The 23,369-nt window shown below is 38.8% G+C and overlaps 1 long non-coding RNA gene across 6 annotated transcripts in view; it reads right to left on the bottom strand.

The window, feature by feature from the left end:
* The window catches only part of LOC122462594, a 193,304-nt gene that overhangs the window by 152,009 nt on the left and 17,926 nt on the right, over positions 1–23,369 (bottom strand). The window contains exon 3 of one of the 6 annotated variants that reach the window (XR_006285269.1): positions 2,037–2,882. The exons of 4 other annotated variants lie outside the window; for them this stretch is intronic. This is a non-coding gene — a long non-coding RNA (uncharacterized LOC122462594). Of the gene's footprint in view, positions 1–2,036; positions 2,883–15,597; positions 15,837–23,369 lie in introns of those variants that run through there. One more of the 6 variants, XR_006285271.1, reaches the window with a different exon arrangement.

Raw genomic sequence — 23,369 nt, 5'->3', positions numbered from 1 at the left:
GCTAGGTATGTGTTAGATTATGATTTCTTTAAATGGCTGAGAAAAGAACTGTGCTGAATAGAATGACTATTCCTGTCTGTGGGTCTTTTTTGTAACTTAAGGTTTTGCCTAGAGGGATTCTCTATGTTTTGAATCTAATTAACCTGTAAGGTATCTACCATCCTGATTTTACAGAGGTGATTCCTTTACTTCTATTAAAAGTCTTCTTGTAAGAAAACTGAATGTTTTTTCATTGTTCTAAGATCCAAGGGTTTGGGTCTGTGGTCACCTGTGCAAATTGGTGAGGATTTTTACCAAACCTTCCTCAGGAAGTGGGGTGCAAGGGTTGGGAGGATTTTGGGGGGAAAGACATGTCCAAACTACATTTTCCCAGTAAACCCAGTTAAAGTTTGGTGGTGGCAGTAGAAATTCCAAGGGCAAAGGGTAAAATTAATCTGTACCTTGGGGAAGTTTTAACCTAAGCTGGTAAAAGTAAGCTTAGGAGGTTTTCATGCAGGTCCCCACATCTGTACCCTAGAGTTCAGAGTGGGGAAGGAACTTATAAAAACAGATCACAAATGCAGAGTAAATGAAAGAAGGCTGCTGGTGTCTCAAGGCCACAGAACTGGCCAAGCTTGAGTATGGGATTGAAGAACCTGACCACAGGAAAACCCCATCCATGAGAAAACAAACAGTTTAAATGTACATTACATTTGTGCTTAACAGACAGCCAGAGCATGAGGATTAGGGTGTTTGATTAACCTCTCACTTATCTTGCTGTAAACCACTGAAGTCCACACAGTTATACTGGTGTAAAAGTAGTGTTAGTGAGTGAAAAATGAGACCCAATATATCTGACTTAAAGGCATACCTGACAACATTTGGAAAGTAGAAATCTAAGATATTCTTCTCAGCATGCATTTCCCCTCTCCTCTTTCCCTTGCAGGGTTCCTCTGTCATTCAGGGGAGAAATTATACTTTGCTTACTTTGTGTGAATTCACTCAATGATGGCATTTAAGGACTGTTCTCATTGGACCTGCCTGAAAGGGAATCTCTACAGACAACATTTCTTTCCCCTTGCACTGCCTGCAGCTAAGACACTTACGGCTGCTGCACTTGACAGAAATTGTAAAAGTCAAGGCAGTCTTGAATGCCTTAGCAATTCATCCCAAAATTTCAGTCTTAAGCCAAAATATTTTGGCTAGTAATGTGTACATCCAGGCCTTTATCCTCAGGATGCATATACTCAGGATGGAGGTAAATTGTACATATGTCATGATTTGCCTTTTGGGAAATCCGATGTAGTGAGCTGTAGCTCACGGAAGCTTATGCTCAAATAAATTGGTTAGTCTCTAAGGTGCCACTGGTACTCTTTTTCTTTTTGTGAATACAGACTAACACGGCTGCTACTCTGAAACCTTTTGGGAACTGTGAGTGTCTAGAAGTGCAATAGGTGCAGGCAACCTTTTTAACAGGCAGAGTTCAGTGCAGTGTGCCACTGGGGATGTATGCGCACACACCACTCTCATGGTGTCTTCACATTTGTTCCTTTTTGTTTTGTTGTTTTCTTAATCCAAAACAAAAGTCCGACTGAAGGAAAGTGTTTGTTTGGTCTTCGTGCGAGCAAACACAGAGCGGTTCCCCAATATCATTTCCCAGAATATTTAAGAGCAATGTTCTATTTGACCTTTGACACCTAGAACCTCCAAACATGACCTCAAGCTTCATACTCCCTTCAGGCCCAACCCCATTCTCATTATAGTCAACAAGAATCTAAAGTACTTATATGGCCACCATTACAATCTTTAATGTATTTACCCTTTCCACACTCCTGTAAGGTAGGAAATGAGGGTTGTTCCTGCAACACTTACTGCTGGAGTATCTCACTACCTTTACAAAGACTAATCGTGATAGCAGACACCACTTCCAATCTTGCAATCCCTGCACATCCAAGACTCTGACTTCAACAGGGAATTCTGGTTGTGCACAGAAAGGAGAATAAGGACTTCATTATCAAAAAATATAGGGTTTAATTTGCAATGAACAAGACCGCTTCTGTATGTTAAATACGCATTGAGTTTTTAAAATTGATTTAGCATGCATTAATAGTTACACAGTACACATTTACTTATTAAAAAGGTATAATGCCCCTGTTTTTCCCTTAATAAATTGGTATTTCATTAAACATAAAACAATCATTTTAACCTAGATTAAATTAATACACTGAATGTATTTGGATCATTTAATTAAATCTGTTACCCAAATCCCACTCTTGTCCCCTCGCCAAAGTGAGCAATCCTACTTAACTGATCATGTCACCTCTTTCACTCTTCCCCTCCACCAGCTTTGGCAATGCTCCATGTTTAGCTCTTCAAACTTAATGAATTTCTGACAAAAATGTCAAGGTTTCAGATTCCAGACACTGGGTTTACTTGCCAAACTCACAGGCTCTTGCCTGGACAAGAGGTGATCTGCTATTAGTAAGGAATAAACACAGGTTTGAAGGCTGCATACAGGGTTTGTGTGATTAAATATCTTTACTGACCAGTATAACTCATTTGCTGTGAGTATCAGCTACATACCACCTGGAAAAAATATACCCTGTAGTCTAAACAGCTGGCAGCATTCTTCAGAACTCCAACTGCTGAATAGACTTCTGTGTGTTACTGACAAACTGTTGACACTTTGCTTCACTGGAACCTAGAAATAAATTGCACTCGGTGCACTATAAGATTCTGTCTCTCAGTGCCATTTGTACTAAATCAACACTCAGGTTCTCATTACAACAATATATTTTTTCTTAGTGTGGAAAATATCCAGAGCCATTTTATCAGCTCTCCCCAGATCCCATCCCAGAGGTAGGTGGGACATTGCAAGATCTTCACAGTTTCTGGATCAACATCTGCGGCAAATGGAAACGTTACAATAAGCTAGATCAATCTGCAAAAGTAAATTTAGCATCAGGAAATTAATGTACTGGCAGGATAAAAATATAATGGATTGTGTGGGTGGTAACTTTGCTGTGTCTCTTAACCTGTAAATATTTGAATACAAGTTATCCTGTTAATTTGTTTATTCCATCATTAACAAGATAAACACATTGCCTAAAATACATTGCAGGTATTGAAATTATATAAATCAGAAAAACACATAAGGGATGAAAACTTTCATCAGCTGTTGTACAGAATTCACATTACAGTCAACAAGAACTGCCCTAAATAAATAAATACGAAGTGCTACAATATTCTAGAGTAGTGGTAGAAAGCTCCACATCTTACCAGAGCAATAATGCAATGCTTTGGTGCTATCACTGTACCATATTCTTTTTACTAAGTGTGCGTTCATAAAAAAAGTCAACTCCATTACACACACACACACACACACATATATGAATGAGAATTTTTAGCAGTAATACTAGTTTCAGTGGGGCCAGAATTTCACCGTTAGTTTAAACTACCGTATCTGTTGGTAACAAGAACCACCTCTGAATATCCTTAGAATTAAAGGTTCTCAAATATTTTCTAAATGGTTTAGCATATCATTATGGGGTTTTATCATCTGTCAAGTATTCATTTAATCTGATACCCACATCTATTAATCAGCTGGCACACTTCAGTAAACATTGCTCTTATCACGGTCACCCTTTCTAGTGAGCTATACCCACTGGATTTATTTTTATCTTTAGCCTTTTACAAAAGCAAGTCAAAGCATGATTTCTTTATAGATATTGATGTGTTCAGTTTCTTGATGCCAGTTACTTTAGACATTCAGAGTATTTAACTCATGCTTAGAAATAACTCAATTTTAAGCACCAATATCCAGGATAGTAATGACTAGCAAAATACATTACACATTAGTGTGATCAAAATTATACCATAAATATAGTAACATATTTACCAGATATTTACAAGAACTATCTTAAATGCACCTGTTAAAAAATGTAGGTTGAAGATTCAAGTAGAAAACAGTGAATTAATGAAATCCCACCCATAGGCCAAAAACCTGATGACTAATTGAGCCATATCAAATAGATTCCTTGAAATTTGCACCCTCCGAAGGTGGTGGTTCTGGGAATGATAATGTAGCATCCTTCCCAAAGATCTAGCACTTTTGAAGTACAATTTTCCTGAAAAGTGATTTTCTATATGGCATAGTTGTGTTGCTTGTAATTATTAGAATTGGGAGCACTGGCTGTTGGGAGTCTGAAAGGACAGGAAACTGGAAGGACGGGGGAGGAGTTGAGAGGCTGGGAGAAAGCTATAGAGGGTGCAGCAGCAGCTTGGTAAAGAGGTTTCCACTTTGAAAATAAAGTCCTGTTGAAGCTTATTAGTACCTTGCCTGGTTGATACAACATTTTGGTGATGAGGATGGATCTTCTGCCTCTGAAGCCACCTGCACCCTTTCTGCAAAGCCCAGGTGAGCCTCCAATTGCTTTTACTACCTGGATCCATATGTTTGAGACTTATCTGCTTGAAATCAATGCTACAGAGATTTCTGAATTATGAAAGCGTACTCTGCTAAACCACTGCCTTGGAGCAGAAGGGCAGTGTATATTTTACCCTTTTCCCCTTGCAGATGATAAATATGAGACTGCACTCACTGCATTAAAGAATTTTTTTGTGCCAAAAGTGAATGTAGTAGCTAATTGCTACAGATTTTGCCAGCATGAGCAGAAACCAGGGGAAACTATAATGCAGTATATTGCTTTCCTGAGTCGTCTTACTGTAATTTGTGACTTTGGGAATATGGCAGATGAGATGATTAGAGACCAGCTCATTGAGAAAAGAACCATGCTTCATGTAAGAGAACGCTTACTTCTAGAACCACAACTTACACTGGAAAAAGCAATAACCATTGCTACTCAGATTGAGTCAGCTACAGCAGAAGCCAAAATAATGAGCATGGATACAGGAGGCACACAGTCCAGGCTGTGACTCCTTTGCAGAAAAGTTCACTACCACTGCAGACACACAATTGCAAGAGGAAAACTAATGAAAAACCACTGAATCAGCAAATTCAAAATACAGTAAAAGCATGTTTTCTCTGTGGATCCCCACAACACCTTGCAAGCTACACAGGATGTCTGGCAAAAGTAGCTCAGTGCAATCATTGCAAAAAGATTGGACATTTTGCTAAAGTATGTCGCAGTAGCCATTTCAATGAACAGGTGCATGCAGTTACAATACCAGATGTTACTGTGCTGAGCGTGGACAAAATCACTACTGCACATATTCCAGAACAAATAAAGTGCATGGTAAACATTTCCGCCATACCTTCAGGCAAATCACACTCTATTCAGCTAATGTTGGACACTGGCTCAGCAGTAGCTATACTACCTGATTCCATCTATCTGCATTACTTTAAAGATGTGCCTCTTACTGAACCCAAACTTCACTTGGTGTGCTATTTGAAAAACCATATTCCAGTACATGGCTGCCCGCCAGCAATAGTTACTTTTGGTGATTGCTGTGTAACTGCAGAGTTCTACATTGTCCACAAAGGCACTCCTATCCTTGACAGAGATTTATTGGCTGCTTTAAATCTCAGGGTAGTTAATGGATGAATTGGTCTTCCTCAGCAAAGCACTCTTGCAGTACACACACCAGTTTCAGCTGGGACCCAACACCAGGTTGAGGAGAAACTCAGCTGTGCTTATGGGTTTCTGCATAAAGTTAAAATGCAGAATAATGTGACACCTGTACGACAGAAGTTACAGTGCTTACCATTTTCAGTCAGGGAAGCTGTTTCAGAGGAAATTAGAAAACTTGTTCAAAAGGACATTATTGAAGAGATGGACTCCCCTGAATGGGTTTCACCTATAGTAGTGATGCAGAAGAAGGGTGGAGGCATTCGCCTTTGTGTGGACTTAAGGGAGCCAAATAAAGCTTTTGTGATTGACAGCCATCTTCTTCCTCACATAGAAGAAGTATTTGCAGAACTCCGTGGAGCAAAGATGTTTTCTACTCTTGATTTGCAGAGCGCATACCACCAGGGTATGTTGCATGAAGATAGCAGAGACCTCACAACATTTATTACACATAAGGGACTATTTCATTTGAAACGTGTTCCATATGTTCTCGCATCTGCCCCAAGTGCCTTTCAAAAAATGATGTCATTGATTCTGAAGAATCAACATGGAGATCAGTGCTATCTGGATGATATTATCATGTTTGGAAATACTTCTGAGGAGCATGACAATAACCTGCAGTCTGTACTAAACTGTGTCAGCACAGCAGGCCTCCAGCTCAATAGGTCCAAATGCAAATTTAGACAAACTGAACGTTGCTGGATTGTTAAAGGCACTACCTGATGCCCCAAACGAGGATGATGTGAGAAAAACAGTTGAACAGAACCAAGCAAAGTCTCAGGCTTTCACAGACAAGCGGCGGGGTGCTAAGGAACCAAAGTTTAAGTGTGGTTCCTTCGTTAGAATACGAAAACCTGGAATTTTATGCAAAGGGGACCATAAATTCACAGCTCCTCTTAAAATCATAGAGAAGAAGGGACCTTACACCTGTCGACTTTCTGATGGGCGGGTATAGAATGCTTCATATCTTGCAGCTGCCTATGCACCAAGAGGAGATTATGCCAACACCCAGTCTGCATTGGATGACTTCACCGTAGTACCAACAGAACAAGACATTGCACTGGAATCAGGCCTTGAGAGATGACCTGTCTGGACTAGAGACTATGTTATGTAGTATCTACAGTGTTTTCAGTGTAATATTTCTGCCAGCAGTAGTCTTGTTTCATACTTGTTCCTGTGGTTAGAACAATAATGTTTATTTTAATTGGGAGAGTTTCTTAAGAGAGGAGGGTATGTGGTGTTTAGATGTTGCTTGTAATTATTAGAATTGAGAGCACTGGCTGCTGGGAGTCTGAAAGGACAGTAAACAGGAAGGAGGGGAGAGGAGTTGAGAGGCTGGGAGAAAGCTACAGAGGGTACAACAGCAGCTTGGTAAAGAGGTTTCCACTTTGAAAATAAAGTCCTGTTGAAGCTTGTTAGTACCTTGCCTGGTTGATACAACAATAGTGTTGATTCTAAAAAGGACTTTTCAAACCAGCCAAGTTGTGTGCACCAATTCTCGGGGGTAAGGAGAGATATCAGAATTGAATCTGTTTGCTTATTGTATACCTATATAAAAGTCTATTTCATACTCACAAGTAGTTTTGAAAGGAATTATTCTCTTTTTTCCAAGTTAGGGAAGGGGCATGATAATTTTTTTGTTTAGAAAACACATTGCTGGATGCATTAAAAATGCAATAGAGCTTTTTCCAACTTACGAATGGTACATGAAACAATTCACTCACTCCTAGACTAATATTTTTCTTTCCAATTCACACTAAGTTATCTGTACTATGGCTTTCTGATGCCTATCCTGAACTCATCTCGCAAAGGAACAATAGGACTTCTACACATGATTGAGTGTAATGACGACTGTAGAGGAGAATTTTGCCCAAAGGTTAGAAGATCAGTTTCTTTGCTTCATACTAATTGGTATGGAGCTTCAAAACATTCCAGAAGGAAGTATCATTTCACAGCGATTTCTCTCTTAAGTGAAAATGAAATTGCTGGGAAGATATTCAGAAAACCTGAGAGGTCAATGCATATTATGTTTCATTACTAAGAGAAACCAGTGCTGAGAGTTACAGACCTTTTATGTGTGTGCATCCTGGTGTGTGCCGGTAATAATTGCAGAACACAACCCTAGATACTGGTTGTTTTTCTGGACTGATTTAACTTAAAAAAATATCACCACAGTTTTGATGTTCTCATGACGATCACAATGGGAAGACAATGTTATATATAATACTATTAAACTGGTGAAAAGCAGTGTCTTCCCCCTGTGATAGTATATCATAAATAAATTAACAGAGTTGACACAGTACCTAAATACAAAAATATTATTTTTAATGCTTTAAACCTTAGGAGTGTTTAGACTTTTTATTGGCACAAAGTATTTAGATATGTAAGATTTATTTAACAAGCAATCCATATAATATCCATAAGTTAATTAGCACGCTTAATATCTAATTTTTTGTATTTGTGTGGTTAAATGCTAATTAAATTGCTAAGCATTCCTCACAAGTGTAATGTAATAATAGGAATATAGTTGCACACTTATTGGTTCTTCAGATTTGAATTAATTATATGAAAAGTAGATTTATCTTTTATATACTTATACCTCAATAGGTACCTCTTCCAACAATCAACTGGGATTTAATTTCCACACAACTGCCTTATTAGTTCTAAATTAAATCGGTTTAGGACAGTAGCACTTCAGACTTGCAGATTCTCTAGTTAATGGTAACTTGCTTTTGTTTCTGTTTTTTTATTCAGCCTTTTGATTCTGAGAAGGGATTAAGATTAGTTATGGCAAATGAACCTCAGAAGGTTTGATTCCTATAAGCACCCAAAAGCATGGATGCTTACTCAGGGCCAAATTAAGAAACTCTGGGGACCTAAGCACACCTGAACTGCTGAACCTCCCTGGTCCCCCACTTTGTCAAAGCTCCACCCAAAGCTTCTTGGATTGGCAGCAGATTTCAGAGTTAAGATGAATGAGGCAGTTCACACCATCTGCAGGGTACATCTAAACTGCAATTGGAGATATAATTGCAGCTCTAAGTATATGGTGCTAGCATTAATCAAGCTAGCACAGCTAAAAATAGCAGTGAAGATTGGCACCATCCACCTGGGCATGGTATACAAAGGGATCTCACAAAAATGGATGACTGAGCAACAAAATGGCAGATGAAATTCAATGTTGATAAACGCAAAGTAATGAACATTGGAAAACATAATCCCAACTATACATATAAAATGATTGGGTCTAAATTAGCTGTTGCCACTCAAGAAAGATCTTGGAGTCATTGTGGATAGTTCTCTTGAAACATCCACTCAATGGCAACTGCAACAGTAGTCAAAAAAAGTGAACAGAATGTTGGGAATCATTAAGAAAGGGATAGATAATAAAATAGAAAATATCATATTGCCTCTATCTAAATCCATGGTACAACCACATCTTGAATACTGCATGCAGATCTCATCACTCATCTAAAAAAAAAAAAAAGATATATAGGAATTGGAAAAGGTACAAAAAAGGGCAACAAAGATTATTAGGAGTATGGAACAGGGTCCATTTGAGGAGAGATTAATAAAACTGGGATTTTTCATCTGGGGAAAGAAATGACTAAGGGGGGATATGATAGAAATCTATGAAATCATGACTGGTGTGGAAAAAATAAAATAAGGAAGTGTTATTTACTCCATCTCATAACACAAGAACTAGGGGTCACCAAATGTAATTAATAGGCAGCTGGTTTAAAACAAAAGGAAATATTTCTTCACACAGCACAGTCAACCTGTGGAACTCTTTGCCGGAGGATGTTGTGAAGGCCAAGACTATAACAGGGTTCAAAAAAAGAACTAGATAAGTTCATGGAGGATAGGCCCATCAGTGGCTATTAGCCAGGATGGGCAGGGATGCAAAACCATGCCTCTGAAGTGTCCCAACCTCTGTTTGCCAGAAGCTGGGAATGGGGGACAGGAGATGGATCACTTGATGATTACCTGTTCTGTTCATTCCCTCTGAAATACCTTAGCATTGGCCACTCTTGGAAGACAAGGGCTGGGCTAGATGGACCATTGGTCTGACCCAGTATGACTATTCTTATGACTAGTAATGTAAGTACATATACAGGGTTCCAATCCATTCAGATGCTATTTTTAGCCTTGGTAGCTAGATTAAAGCTAGCATGGGTATGCCAAACTAAAATCATACCTCTGATTACAGTGTACCCATACCCTCAGACAGACAGGCATCGTTTACACCTATTGTATACCTATACAAAGAGACTATTTCATATTCACAAGTAGTTTTGAAAGGAATTATTCTCTTTGTTCCAAGTTGTGGAAGGGGCATGATAATTCTTTTTAGATAACATTGCTGGATGCATTAAAAATGCAATAGAGCTTTGTCTAACTTCAAATCGCACATGAAACAATTCACTCACTCCTAGACTAATATTTTTCTTTCCAATTCACACCATAAGTTATTGTACTAATGGCTTTCTGATGCCTATCCTGAACTCATCTCACAAAGGAACAATGGGATTTCTACATGTGATTGAGTGTAATGAAGACTGTAGAGGAGAATTTTACCCAAAGGTTAGATCATCAGTTTCTTCAAAACATTCCAGAAGGAAGTATCATAAACCTGGGTCATATTTTCAAGGTTTTTCTTGCATCCATAAGAGCTAGAAACACATGTACACATTTTTAAATGAGAGAGATTCTAATCTCATCCTGAGACTCCAAGAGCTGTAGCCCTAGGCACAAGCCTATAGTGGCTATGCTTTAATCTGGTCCTGTGCTTACCTGAACCATCCGAGTCCACAGGTACGGGAAGTAGGGGTGTGCTACAGCACCCCAGGTTTTGAACCCCGGGGCCCAGCCGCCGAGCCTGCACCCCTCCCACTGGCCCTGCTCAGCCACGAGTTCCACTCTGCTGCCAGCCGCATGCCCAGGGGCTTCACAGCTGGCCTGGAATCTAGCTCAGTTGCTGGCCCCGGGGGCTCTGATGCCCCTGCGGCTGGACAGGACCATGCAGGGTCCTAGCTGCTGGCCCCATGCCTGGGGCTCTGCATCCACCCCTAACTGTGGCCCAGGTCTTCACTGCCTTACCCCGTCTACATTCCCCCCCTCCTGGAGCCATGGCCTTGCTCCTGATCCCAGGTGTAGTGGGTGGTGAGGGGCACAGACAGGAATAAGAGGGGTGCTGCACCCCCAGTCCAAAAACTGTTCCAGCACTGCATTTGAAACATCGAAGGGTGAGATTTTATTTGTATTCAGTTTTTATTGCTGTACTAGACTTAGACTAGCATGTTTTATTTTATTTTTCTTGGTAATTCACTTTTTTCTGTCTGTTACTACTTGGAACTACTTAAATCCTACTTTCTGTATTTAATAAAATCACTTTTTACTTATTAATTAACCCAGAGTATGTATTAATCCTTCGGGGGGGGGGTGGGGGGCATGCAAACAGCTGTGCATCTCTATCAGTGTTATAGAGGGAGAACAATTTATGAGTTTACCCTGTATAAGCTTTATAAAGGGTAAAATGGATTTATTTAGGGTTTGGACCCCATTGGGAGATGGGCATCTGAGTGTCAAAGGCAGGAACACTTCTGTAAGCTGCTTTCAGTTAAGCCTAAAGCTGTTAGGGGATGTAGTTCAGACCTGGGTCTGGGTTTGCAGCAGGCTAGTGGGTCTGGCTCAAACCAGGCAGGGCACTGAAGTCCTAAGCTGACTGGGCAAGAAAGCAGGAGCAGTCTTGGCACATCAGGTGGCAGCTCCCAGGGGGTGATCCAACCCGTCACACACTGCTTCCAACAAAACAGTACACCCCAGCTTACCAGTTCCACCTCAGTCCATCACTCTGCTTAATACACAGCACTTCGATATGTTTACAGTAAATTCAAGAATAGTTTTATTAACAAAAGCATTGTGATTCAAGTAAAAGTATTGGAAACAAGTGGTTACATATAAAATAAAATTATAACACTCATTCTAGAGCCTAGACCTAATTAACAAGATACTCATGTCTTGTAGAGTATTGCTCACCCCAAATCCTTGCAGCATTTTACAGCCAGGTGGGCTGTGATGCTCCTTTCATAGAACAAACATGCTGTCAGTTTGCCTCCTAAGTGAAAGATTCAGTGTCTTTTTGTATTACCAGATATACCAGGCCAATCCTTTGTCTTTATTCATAACCAGGACCCGCCTCCTAGCTGATTATTCCTGTAGGTTTCCTCTCTTTTAGATTTTGCAATCTCTTAATTTGCATCTGACTCAGTATACAAATAGATATACTTTGTGAGGTACACAAATGGCCAAACAGGGAGATAGATGTAATTTACCTCTTGGTGAGCTGCCTCAACTCCAAGATTTTAAGAACATATTTTTCAGTATAGATACATAACTTTTTAAATACTATCTGTGCATACATTTTGCAATGATTATGACAACCAGTGGACCACTGGCTCTTGGTACAGACGTCACATGAGACCCTCTGGTGAACTATGATGCAAATATCCAACTCAGAGGATCCCTGTAAAACTCTATTCACCCCTTATCCTCTGCCTGCTGGCACAAGTGGGTCCCTGGGTCACAACCACATGCTATACTTGGAGGAGTGGTTTCTAATGTGGTTATTTATAAATTGAATTATGAGACCTAGCTTGCTCTTTTGCAGAATGGCAGAACTGAGAAGGATTAAATATGGGTACCCTAAGAACCATTAGTCACACTGAAAAAGGATGTGGTATTTTTCAGCTAAGCAGAGCCTATTTCAGAGGCCTGCCAAGTAGCTGCTACTGATTGGGGGGCAGGCAGCTATCGTATCAAGTTTAATCTAATTTGTTTTTGTTTTTTTAAGAGTGAAGTTTAGTCCATTTTGTTATGACAGAACCTTGAAAATTTGAACCCATCATTAGTGTTAAAGGAAAAATCACAAAGAATCCTTCAATAATTTCAGGTTCAGTATGATTAACTCACAGCTCCAGGCGTATGAAACCCATGACCAGGAATCCCTTGATGTCTACAAAGACCCCAGGCCAATGTAAGGCTATAATGGTGGTGCTGCCAACGCTACCACCATGAATGTTTCCTCACAGCTTCCTGCTTGCAGCTGAGACAGTTCTCTAGCTCAGAGCCTGAGGAGCTATTGTGTGTAGTGGACTAAGAGCAAGGGACTTTTACCAGTCCAATCCGAGATCTGACACTGACTCCCTCTGACTTTAGTCAAGTTATTTACCCTATTTTCTTTATCTGTAAAAGAGAGATAAAATGTATTGCTAACCTCTCAACTGGGCTTCTGATCCCAACTGGGATTGGGATGATCAGAGTTTCCTTTTTGCAAAGACAGACTAACACGGCTGCTACTCTAAAAAGAGTTTCCAAAGTATTACAAATAGTAAAACTCATCAAAACACAAATACAACTATCTGAGAGCTAGGAATCTATGTATGGACATCAGAAGAAGGTTGACTCTTGTCCTGCAGCAGGAGTCTGGTGGTTACCTGAACATCCTTTCTCTCCAGTTTTAGTATAATGGAGACAGTTTAATTTTGGGATAGCCCCATCTTATCACATTTATTGTACTCAAAACTCTAAAGCCCTATGCATAGTACTGGGGTCAAGACTGGGTTACTCTGAGAGACAGGAGATAAATACTGTTTCACAGGCCCACCCAAAATTGTTAAAGGCAACTCTGCAGTCAAACTGGCATGTAGTGTTTGATTCTCAGCCTGATCCTGAATAAATAAACACAAGTTCTATCCCTTAACTTCAGTGAAAGCACGTTTGATACACACACATGTCCAGAAAGAACTACCACTTTCAACCACAAAGTCCATTTTTAAAGGTATGATCCTCCAGCAGTATGAACTCAGAACCAAATCAAATTATAGAAGTTAGAGACATCTTGGATCTTCAGGGGAAATCTTCAGCAGATAGAGCAGGCATGGCCAAACTGCAGCCTGCAAGCTGCATTCAGCTCTTTTACAGTTAAAGTGTGGCTCAAAGAGCCCCCCCCACTGCCCCCATTCTCTGCCTACCAGAGTGATTGGGGGGCAGGGGGAAGAGCTCAGGGCTTCTGTCCTGCAGAGAGGGAGGTCTCAGGGCTTTAGCCCCATGGGGTGGATGGGAGGGGGTCACCAGAGCTCAGGGCTTCAGCCCCATGGGGCAAAAGCACCAAGCCCCAGCAGGCGTCGCCCTGTGGGTGAAGGGGGGACAGGCTGTGCGTCTCTTGAGGCTCTCAAACTCCTGAAGAGTATTGTATGCAGCTCAGAGGGTCAGTAAGTTTGGCCACCTCTCAGATAGAGGAAGCATCAGACACTAAAACTGATAGTACTCTTTAGCTTGGCCAAGAAGAAATGAGCTTCCTGCAGCTCAAAGTCAGAACAGGAGCCTCTGGTTTCAACATTCTGTTAGATCTTCTATTGCTACTTGTTCATATCATCCACCTCCAAGGAAAATCAGTTACCTGATGCTATTTAACCTCATTCCTGGGACCTACTGTAGCGTTACTGGTTGCCTTGCATAAGATTTTAACCTTGTGCTTGCAAGGCACTGTCAGGGATCATATACTTCGTAATGCTAATATATTTTGTGTGTTTGATAAGATACGCTTTTTTGATCACATAGTGCATAAAGTACTTTGGAAAATGGGGGAGTGGATTGATGACTTCCAACTAAAATTTGCTATAATTTATCTGCAGCAATGACATCTTTCTGGGGATATAGCACAAAGTAAAATGCATTAGATATGGTACTAGATTGGGTGGGTGGGTTGGGGGGGGGGGGGAGAGGAGTTATCTAGCAACTTGTTTCCATGATTGGAGGCTGGCCTCTAACCTTGGTATTCCAAAGGCAAGGTTTTCCTTGAAATGCTATTTCTCAAAGGTTAACAATTAGAGTTGAAAGAAAAAGAGTACTTGTGGCACCTTAGAAACTAACCAATTTATTTGAGCAAGTACTCCTTTTCTTTTTGCGAATACAGACTAACACGGCTGCTACTCTGAAACCTGTCATTAATTAGAATAGAAAATGTATTCTATTGGATGGAATTTTAAAAAATACAAACATACCCTATGTTCAAATTACTTGGGAGTACATATATCTGTTAAATTTCCAGTAAAGGAAGTTCAATATATGATAACATTTGTAATTAGTTATTTCAACAAAGCATGCCCAGTGTGTTAAATATTTATGATTTGATTATATCAAAGCAAGAGATTTGTAAAGTAAGGAGATAATCACATCCTCATGTGATTAATCCACGATTACTTAAGCAACAATAGCATTCCATATAGGTTGTTCAATTTTTAAGTAATATTTATATTTTTAATAGGCATACAGCTAGATTTAACAAGTTGAATATCAAATTAATGCACCGTTTGATTGCTTAGTGAAGATATAGCCATTTAAAGAAGATTTCACTAACTTATCTGCATACTGTAAGATCACATTTCCTTTGCAACTAATTACCACCTTTTTTTAAAATTATTATTATTTTTATGGTGCGCGCCTTGCCCTTGCCTCCTATTTGATAAATGCTGTCTTCTCACCATTTAAACCTTGGAGATTAAAGACAATTATATTCTCCATGTCACAAAGACAATAAGCAGATAGTTTGAATATTAAAAAGTTATTCTTTTAGTACGCTATGGTCTGATTGGGTCAGGAAATGACAACCTTAGAGAATTAAAATTCCTCCTTGCCAGGGGAGGAATCTTCTTACCCACAAGTTGAATAACCACTGAATACTACTAAATTTCCATTAAAAAAACCCAAAAGACATTGTCTTCCCGCAGAACAAGAGGAAAATTAAGGCTCTAGGATTATATCTAAAAGACTTGTAAAATATAGCCTATATGCTACACATTATACAGTATGGATTTTTTCCCCCTGCAGGGGGAGGGGGGAAAGGAGCTGCTTCAAATACAAATTCACACGTCTTCTCACTCATTGGGTCAGCCCATTGCAAAAGAATTTTGCACAGCACAGCTGATTGGGAGAAATTGCCAAACATAGAAGGACTGAGCCAAAACAGTTAGAGGGGAAAAAAAATCCTTACAGATTTGCTTGGAAGGATGACCAAGGAGCATTCATAGTCTCATAGAAATAAGAGCTAGAAAAGACCTTCTGCTAGTAAGTTATATATTCCATCCTTCTGAAATTACAATGGATTATGAAATGTAGGCTACATTTTCTAATACTTCATCCAGTCTGGTTATAATTGTCTCAAGTGATGGGTCTTGCGTCATTTCCTTTTGAAGTATGCTCAGTAATCTAATAAAATAGAAATTAATAATTAATATGTAGCACTTACATACCACTTTACATGCTCAAAGAGTTGTACAAGTCTGACAGTTCTCACTGTTTGAGACAATATCTTCCTGCTATGATCCTGTTTACACTAGGGAAGTTTTCTAAAAAAAAAAAAAAAAAGAACTCATCAGGTCCAGTCGATATGGTGTTAAAATGTCTGCAGCATAAGGCAGTTCATCTGCCCCAGGATTCCCAGTATCACTAACACCAAGGGAGGTTGAACCAGTGATAGCCTCATTGGGTGCAGAGTTGGAATGCAGACAGGGCCCATGGGGTGAGAGATACTTTGTATAAAGTTTTATCTTATTTATTTTGATTTCTACACAGCCAACAAAGCTATAGTCTGCAAGTTTATCAGGGCACTTAAGATCAGCAATAATCAGGTCTTCTTGGAACACTGGCTCTGTGCTGCCCCCACTTGGCCAGTGCCTGACTGCCACCATCTTGCCTGTAACGTACTATTTTTAGACACACTCCTTATGTAATTCCACTTGTTAATAAGAAACTCCCTCACCCACCCAGATGAAAATTCTTCAAGGGGAATTTCCTCCAACCAAAATGCTCTTCTCCCATCAGATTGAGCCCTACGTATTATTTCAGGATGAGCAAGAGAAGATGATCTTCAGTACATGGCATGTTCTACGAGCAACAGTGCCAGTTAGCGTATGACACACATTCTTTTTCTCTTTTGTTTGTAACAGAACAGCAGTCGTTTTTGGCTTCTCCTTTATATGTAAAAAGTTTTCTTCACATGAGGTGATTGGCATAATGACCCATTTTTCCCCTGAAGTTTCCTATTGTTTTTATTTTTCATATTCCGTGTTTCACTAAATCAAATTTTAATCTCTGAAACACGCTGTTTTGGAGAAAGCCTAATTTTTTTTTCTATAACTCTGATTTGATCACTTTCAATCCTGTGCTGTCTATGTGCATGTAACAGTCAGCTTTAATTTTGTGGGCTACAGTTTAACAGTAGGATCTTGAAAATTCATGCAAATACAAATTCACAGGCAGGGTTTATGTAACAGATTAGTAAAGGAGTTGGGGCACTTGTGAAGGTAAGCACAGGATTTTGTGCATACAAACTACTTACAAATTTAGGATGTAGTCTAGAGATACACGTGTAACATGAAACACGTGAGTAATCCCACTATTTGACCACTTGTGTGTTTAAAGTGCTGATTTGTGCCCTAAACCTTGCAATTCATGCCCTATGTGCAAGGTTAGATATAAGGTTTCTAAAAGGAAGCCTTTCTTCTTTCTGAAAAGAATGTCCATGATACATTGTGTGAACTGGAAATGGATTTGTATAGCTGTAGTCAGGAAAGTATAAGAGGTTTGTTTATAGCCTTCTTTTATTCCTGTTTTGAAAAGAAACTATGATTTGCCAAAGGAGAGCCCCCTTTTAACCATCGGAGAGTTTTTAATCTCACAGATATATAGGGCTAACCATACTTTTCTCACATCTCTGTCAAAAGCTGACATTTATTATCCTCAGGAAGAACAATTACTTTAAGCATTACTTTTACAGTGATTAGTGTTTAGAATAATCATTGTTTCCCTTGTGTAACTCTGCACAACACGCATATACAATTCAAAAAGTTGCAATTTTTTTTGTTCTTGTGCATATTCCTGGTTTAGACTAGAAAGAAACAATTAATATTTCCATAGACTATCTACAATTATCTACTGATAAAAACCATTAATTCATTCCCCGCCCAAAATATAACTATATTAGTAAATACAGCTGGTCACAAAAAGGGATTAGTCCCTCCCTCCCCCACTGAAGTTTTAGCAAAAAAAGTCAGCATTTGAAATGGTTCAACCACGTCATGTAACTGTTAGCCATTTATTAAAACACAGTCTAGTCTGAGAGAGTTACAAAGGCATTCTCCATTCCTCATCACAATTTTGCTACAGAGCCTTTTCTTCATAGCCACTATAAGTGCCATCATATGCATATAGAATACACAGCTCGGGGGGCGGGGGGGGGGGGGAGAACATCCAGGAATGGACTTCCAGCTATCTCAGCTTAGAATCATATCACTTGAATTCAAGCTTTATGCAGAGAATGTAGTCTATGAATAGAGTTTCACAAAAGGCTCATGGGACATATTACAGGGAGTTCCCCAAATAGATTTGGCTTCACTGCATGGAGGTATTATCATCTTTAGACTCCAGCAAGCAAGCTGGTTGAAGCGGTTCTGCTTTGCATAAATAATTAAATATTCAGTGGAGCAGGGACTTGAGTCTGCCCTCTCCCACTTGAGTGCCTGAGCCACTGGACTCGGGTGCCATTCTCTGACACAACTTTCAGGCTAGATTCACAAAGGGACTTTGGCGCCCGACACACGACCAGAGGTGGAGGAGCCCCCAGCCCCTTATAACCATTAGTCTAGTGGTTAAGGCACTCACCTGGTAGGGGGAAGCCCCAAATTCTAATCCCTGCTTCATATCAGGCAGAGAGGGAAGGTCAACCAATTTCACACATCCTGGGTGAGTACCCTAGCCACTGGCCTAACAGCTATAATGGGGGCTCCTCCGCCTCCTGTTTTGAGTATATCAAAGTCCCCTTGTGCATCTAGCCTGATTTTGTTTTCTGTCTGAAACTATTTTGAGAATTTGCCAATAGTTTTGGGTCAACTGAATCTGCATTTTTCAATTAATAAACTATTAACCAAAAACAATAATAAATAATAATAATAATTAATAAATCACTCAGCTCTATGCATGGAGTGAGGGCTACAATCTGACTCATCACAAGCTAGATAAATCAGTTTCTGAGTGTCATAACACACCAGCTGTTGCTTACATTTATTAAAAGAAATGTCTCACTTCCTTGAGCATTTCCTAGGCTCATTTCCTAATTGCAATTTATGCAATTACTTTAAGGTAAAGATAGGTGAGCTGTAGCTCACAAAAGCTTATGCTCAAATAAATTGGTTAGTCTCTAAGGTGCCACAAGTACTCCTTTTCTTTTTACTCTGAAACCTTTAAGTTAAAGATGTTTTTTTAAATGACCATAATAATTTTACAAACCTAAAAACTTCTGGAGTTCAGAAGTGTTTCAAGGCTGGGATCCTGGCATTATATTTTCAAACTTTCCTAAAGGTGTGAGATCTTATATTATCCATGCTGTGTCCAGATAGGATGAGTTTTAACAGCCCAACATGGGCTAAGACTGCTTCTCTTATTTGCCTTCAACAGTATGATGTCTTTCTCCAGAGAGTGTAGGTGTTACTTCTATAGTGACCCCAATGATTAATATTTCATCAAGTGCAAAAAAGACTTAAAAATAATATTAAGGGCATGACATTTTAAGACAGAATTCTTTTTTGACCTGAAGCCAGCCATCAGGTATGAAAGAGGTATGTATATTGTAAATGGATGTTAAGTAATTTGCATCAAATCATATCTTCTCATCTGAATTTACTTGAAGCACTAGATCTCTACCTTTGAGTCACAGCTATGATTCCCAATGACTTTGTTGGCAACAAGGCAAATAAAATTTGCACTACACTTTGCATTATGAAATCATACAATACAAACTTGAGGTATATAACTGATGGTTACATATATCAAATTACAAATGCACAGTTCTCTCTAAATTTTTCACAAGGGTGACCTTGTATAATTTCTTATGCATTCTGGAGCTGGGTTAAATATAAATATATAATTTTAAATTCGGATGGTAACAGTTACAAAGCTGCTGACTCATAAAAATTGCAAATATAGCAAGAGACCAGGATCTTAACTTGATGCATGATTTAGTGAACTTTTATGATAATTCATATAAGTTATTGAATTAACTCTGTACTTTATATGTACACTTGAACATACCTCCACTGGTTTGACCAGTGAATATTACTTCCTGAGATTGGCCTGCTTTATAATAATGTTTCTCATTTAACTATCACCTTTCATCCAAAGATCTCAAAGCTCTGTACAAACATCAATCATTTAAAATTCTCCTCACACTTTTGCAAGGAACGAATGTATCAATATGCTCATTTTATATATGGATAGACTATGTCAGAGAAGTTAAATGACACACTGAGTGAGTGCAAAAAGCCAAGAATAGAATCTGGGAGTCCACAACCACAAGACGTGTGCTCCCTTTGGAAAATTTGTTTCAGCATCCAGACAAATTCATATTGACCTGCACATCAATACAATTCATTTAAATAATAACAAGGACTGCTATAATTCTAGTTAATTGTTGTGGTTTACATAGGAACTTAACTGCCTCATTTCATTGTCATAGAAATATAGGTACTGCCATACCAGATCACATCAATGGTATATCTAGTCCAGCATCTTGTCCAAGTTCTTGTCTAAACTAGAAAAGTTAGAATCCATATTAAAACAAGTACCAGCAATAGTTTAGCTCAGGGTAGGTTTCTGTGGCAGGGCACTAAAAACACCTAAGGATTGTCTATTCTAGTGCCTTAGCATTGATTCTACTACATCAGTGGCTCTCACCCTTTCAAAACTACTGTACCTCTTTCACGAGTCTGATTTGTCTTGTGTACCCCAAGTTTCACTTTAAAAACTACTAGCTTACAAAATCTGACATAAAAATACAATGTTATAGCACACTCTTACTGAAAAATTGCTTACTTTCTCATTTTACCATATAATTATAAAATAAATCAATTGGAAAATAAATATTGTACTTACATTTCAGTGTATAGTATTCAGAACTGTATAAACAGGTCATTGTCTGAATGAAACTTTAGTTTGTACTGACTTTGCTAGTGCTTTTTACCTGCCTAGTTTTACAACTGTCTACACATCTAGATGAGTTGATGTACCTCCTGGAAGACCTTTGCATACCCCAAAGGGGACATGAACCCCAGATGGAGAACCACTGTACCACATCATTGCTGGCTTTTGCTGTACTAAGGATACTATTTGTTTTCAAATGAGTAACCTCATCCTACTACCTATCAATTAATGGCTAGCTTATGCCTGACCCTTGAGTGTTATATCTCTTTTTTAAATTTTCAGTCATAACTGTGGATATTTACACAATCCATATAAAGTGTGCAATACTTTTTGTTTAAGACGCAACACATAACTAGCCTCTGGACCTCACTACTGTAACATATCATTGAGGCCAAGGGCTTAGCAGAAATAAAAAAAAAGTATTTCCTTTTATCAGTAATGACAGGTATCAAATTTCAGAAGTGTCTCTTTATTCTTGTGTCATGAGAAATACTGAACAGAAGCAACTGATTTGCCTTCTGTTTCTTATTGCTACACCATGTACCTCAACCGTAGTCACTTATTCATCGCAGCTGGGATTTTCAAGAGAAAATAAGTGTCCTTTCAAAATCCTAGGCCTCCTCTCCAAACTAAAAACAAATCTTTGTCCTAATCTTTTCAGACACTCCTCAAACAAAGTCTCTTCATGCATCTAATCAAAGGGACACCTGTCTCCCAAACCCTTCTATTTCGAATATATCTTCCTGAGATAGGGGGACAAGAAAAACAGACAGTATTTCAGGTATACCTTCCGTTTATAAATATACACCAAACAAAAAAAAAAGAATCACCACCCCACACACACCAACACTGACAAACTACGTAAGTAAGGAAATGGATTCATGTACATACTCTCTTCCCTTTCATCCACAGGCACACGCTTCTCCATAACCACAGTTACCATACATCGCAGGCCACACACCCTAACCTTAACTCTACTCCCTAAACCTTCCCTTTTCCACACAGCTCTTTACCAAACAAGCCTCTTAATACTCCTAAATGGTGGATGTTTCATGTATGCGTGAGTTGGTCTGGGAGAAGATCATTTGGTAAAAGGGGTGATGAAAGTCTGGTATCCCAGGGGAGGGGGAAGAGTTAAGGTTGCTGTATATGAGTTGTTAGTTGCGGTAATAAGGTACATATCAATACATATATACAAATGATAAATATATATCTATATACCTGTACATACACATATAAAACTATTTACCTCAAACTTTCAAAGTTAATAGTGAAAGAATGCTAAATTTGGATGCTTATCTAGAGGCACCTTAAAAGGGTCTGATTTTTTGAAAGTGCTGAGTGCCTGCTTTCTGAAACCCAGTCCACTCTAAAGTGTATCAAATTGGGCATCAAAAATTTAAGCCATCCAAAAAAATCACTACATCACACACAGAGAATATAAAGTGGTCACCCATTTAAAAAATCCAACTAGTTCTACAGTTCATTTTGCACATATCCTATGCAAAAAGCAGGGAGAAACTGTGGTCTCTCAAATACAACCAGGTGGTGACTTTACAATATTGCCTACTACATTTGTAAAACCCATTGATATTAGTTCTATAAATAATTCTAAAAATGTAACAAAAGTTACCCTGAAACAAAATATAATGAGGGCAAACAACCAAGGAAAGGATAATTGGATTTTTCTCAGGCTATGCTCATCTGCAGACTATAAATGCTGTCTGGTTACACTTGAATATTGTCAATTTGCATGTAGCTAGGAGCACCACAAACATATTAGATCATGACTCCTGACACTAAGTGCTCTTTCAGACTTCTCACATTTCATACTGGAATTAGTTGACTGGGCATACTTAGACGCAAAACTATCATTTTGTAGAGCTATAAATCAGAGGAAATTATTCCTAATACACTTTTAAATGTGAGTGTATATGTATTTGATCAAGTGTTTTCAGTAAGCAAAAGCTAACTACAAGCTATATGCTTATGCCTTGTCTGGTGACAACAATCACTGAGACATTGGTATTCAGACAGTAAAGTGCTTGTGAAGATCAAAATGCTAATCATTGCTTGCTGGGAAATTCAGTTGCTCCCAGCTGTAGTGAAAGCAGCACGTAACTAGAAGCAGCTGCAGCATATTATTAGTACCTAAATCTTAATTGGAGTAGGATACCTGTGCAAGATATATCAGAAAATGGTCACCAATGAGTCCAGGAAAATTTACAGACCATGTAAATACAGTGCTTGTACTAACAGTTAAAAAAAAAATCCAGAACTGGTATCAGAAGACCTGTAATTCTTAAATTAGGTTATAGTTTCATCCAGCAGCAAAACTAAATGCATTTTCTGGGATTTCCTGTAATTCTTCCCCCTCCATATCCTCAACAATAACTCATTTGCCTACTGCATCCATCCAAGATAAAAGTCATAAATGCCATTCAGTTATGCTGGTTTAAGGTTTGAAAGGTAAATTATACCAAAACAAATGCCTCTCTCATCTTTGTATTTTGCATGATATTCTTCCCACAGGGGTGTGGGAGAGGGGATGGAGAGCAAAATTACATTTTCATTAAATCTCTGCCTCTTTAGAAATAATATATTAAAATAAAATCTACAATTATTTAAGCAAAAGATGAATTTGTGAATATGCTTGGTATCTCATAACATAGCCAGAAATGAGTCAGGGGATACAAAAACTGTTTCAATAAAATATCTATCAAAGTTAAACACTGAAACCATCATAGGAAAAGAATTAGAAGATGT

Source organism: Chelonia mydas, chromosome 12 (assembly GCF_015237465.2).
Source record: "Chelonia mydas isolate rCheMyd1 chromosome 12, rCheMyd1.pri.v2, whole genome shotgun sequence".
Taxonomy (NCBI): Eukaryota; Metazoa; Chordata; order Testudines; family Cheloniidae; genus Chelonia; species Chelonia mydas.
The sequence above is the reverse complement of the archived record's forward strand: the minus strand, read 5'-3'. Positions and strand labels throughout refer to the sequence as shown.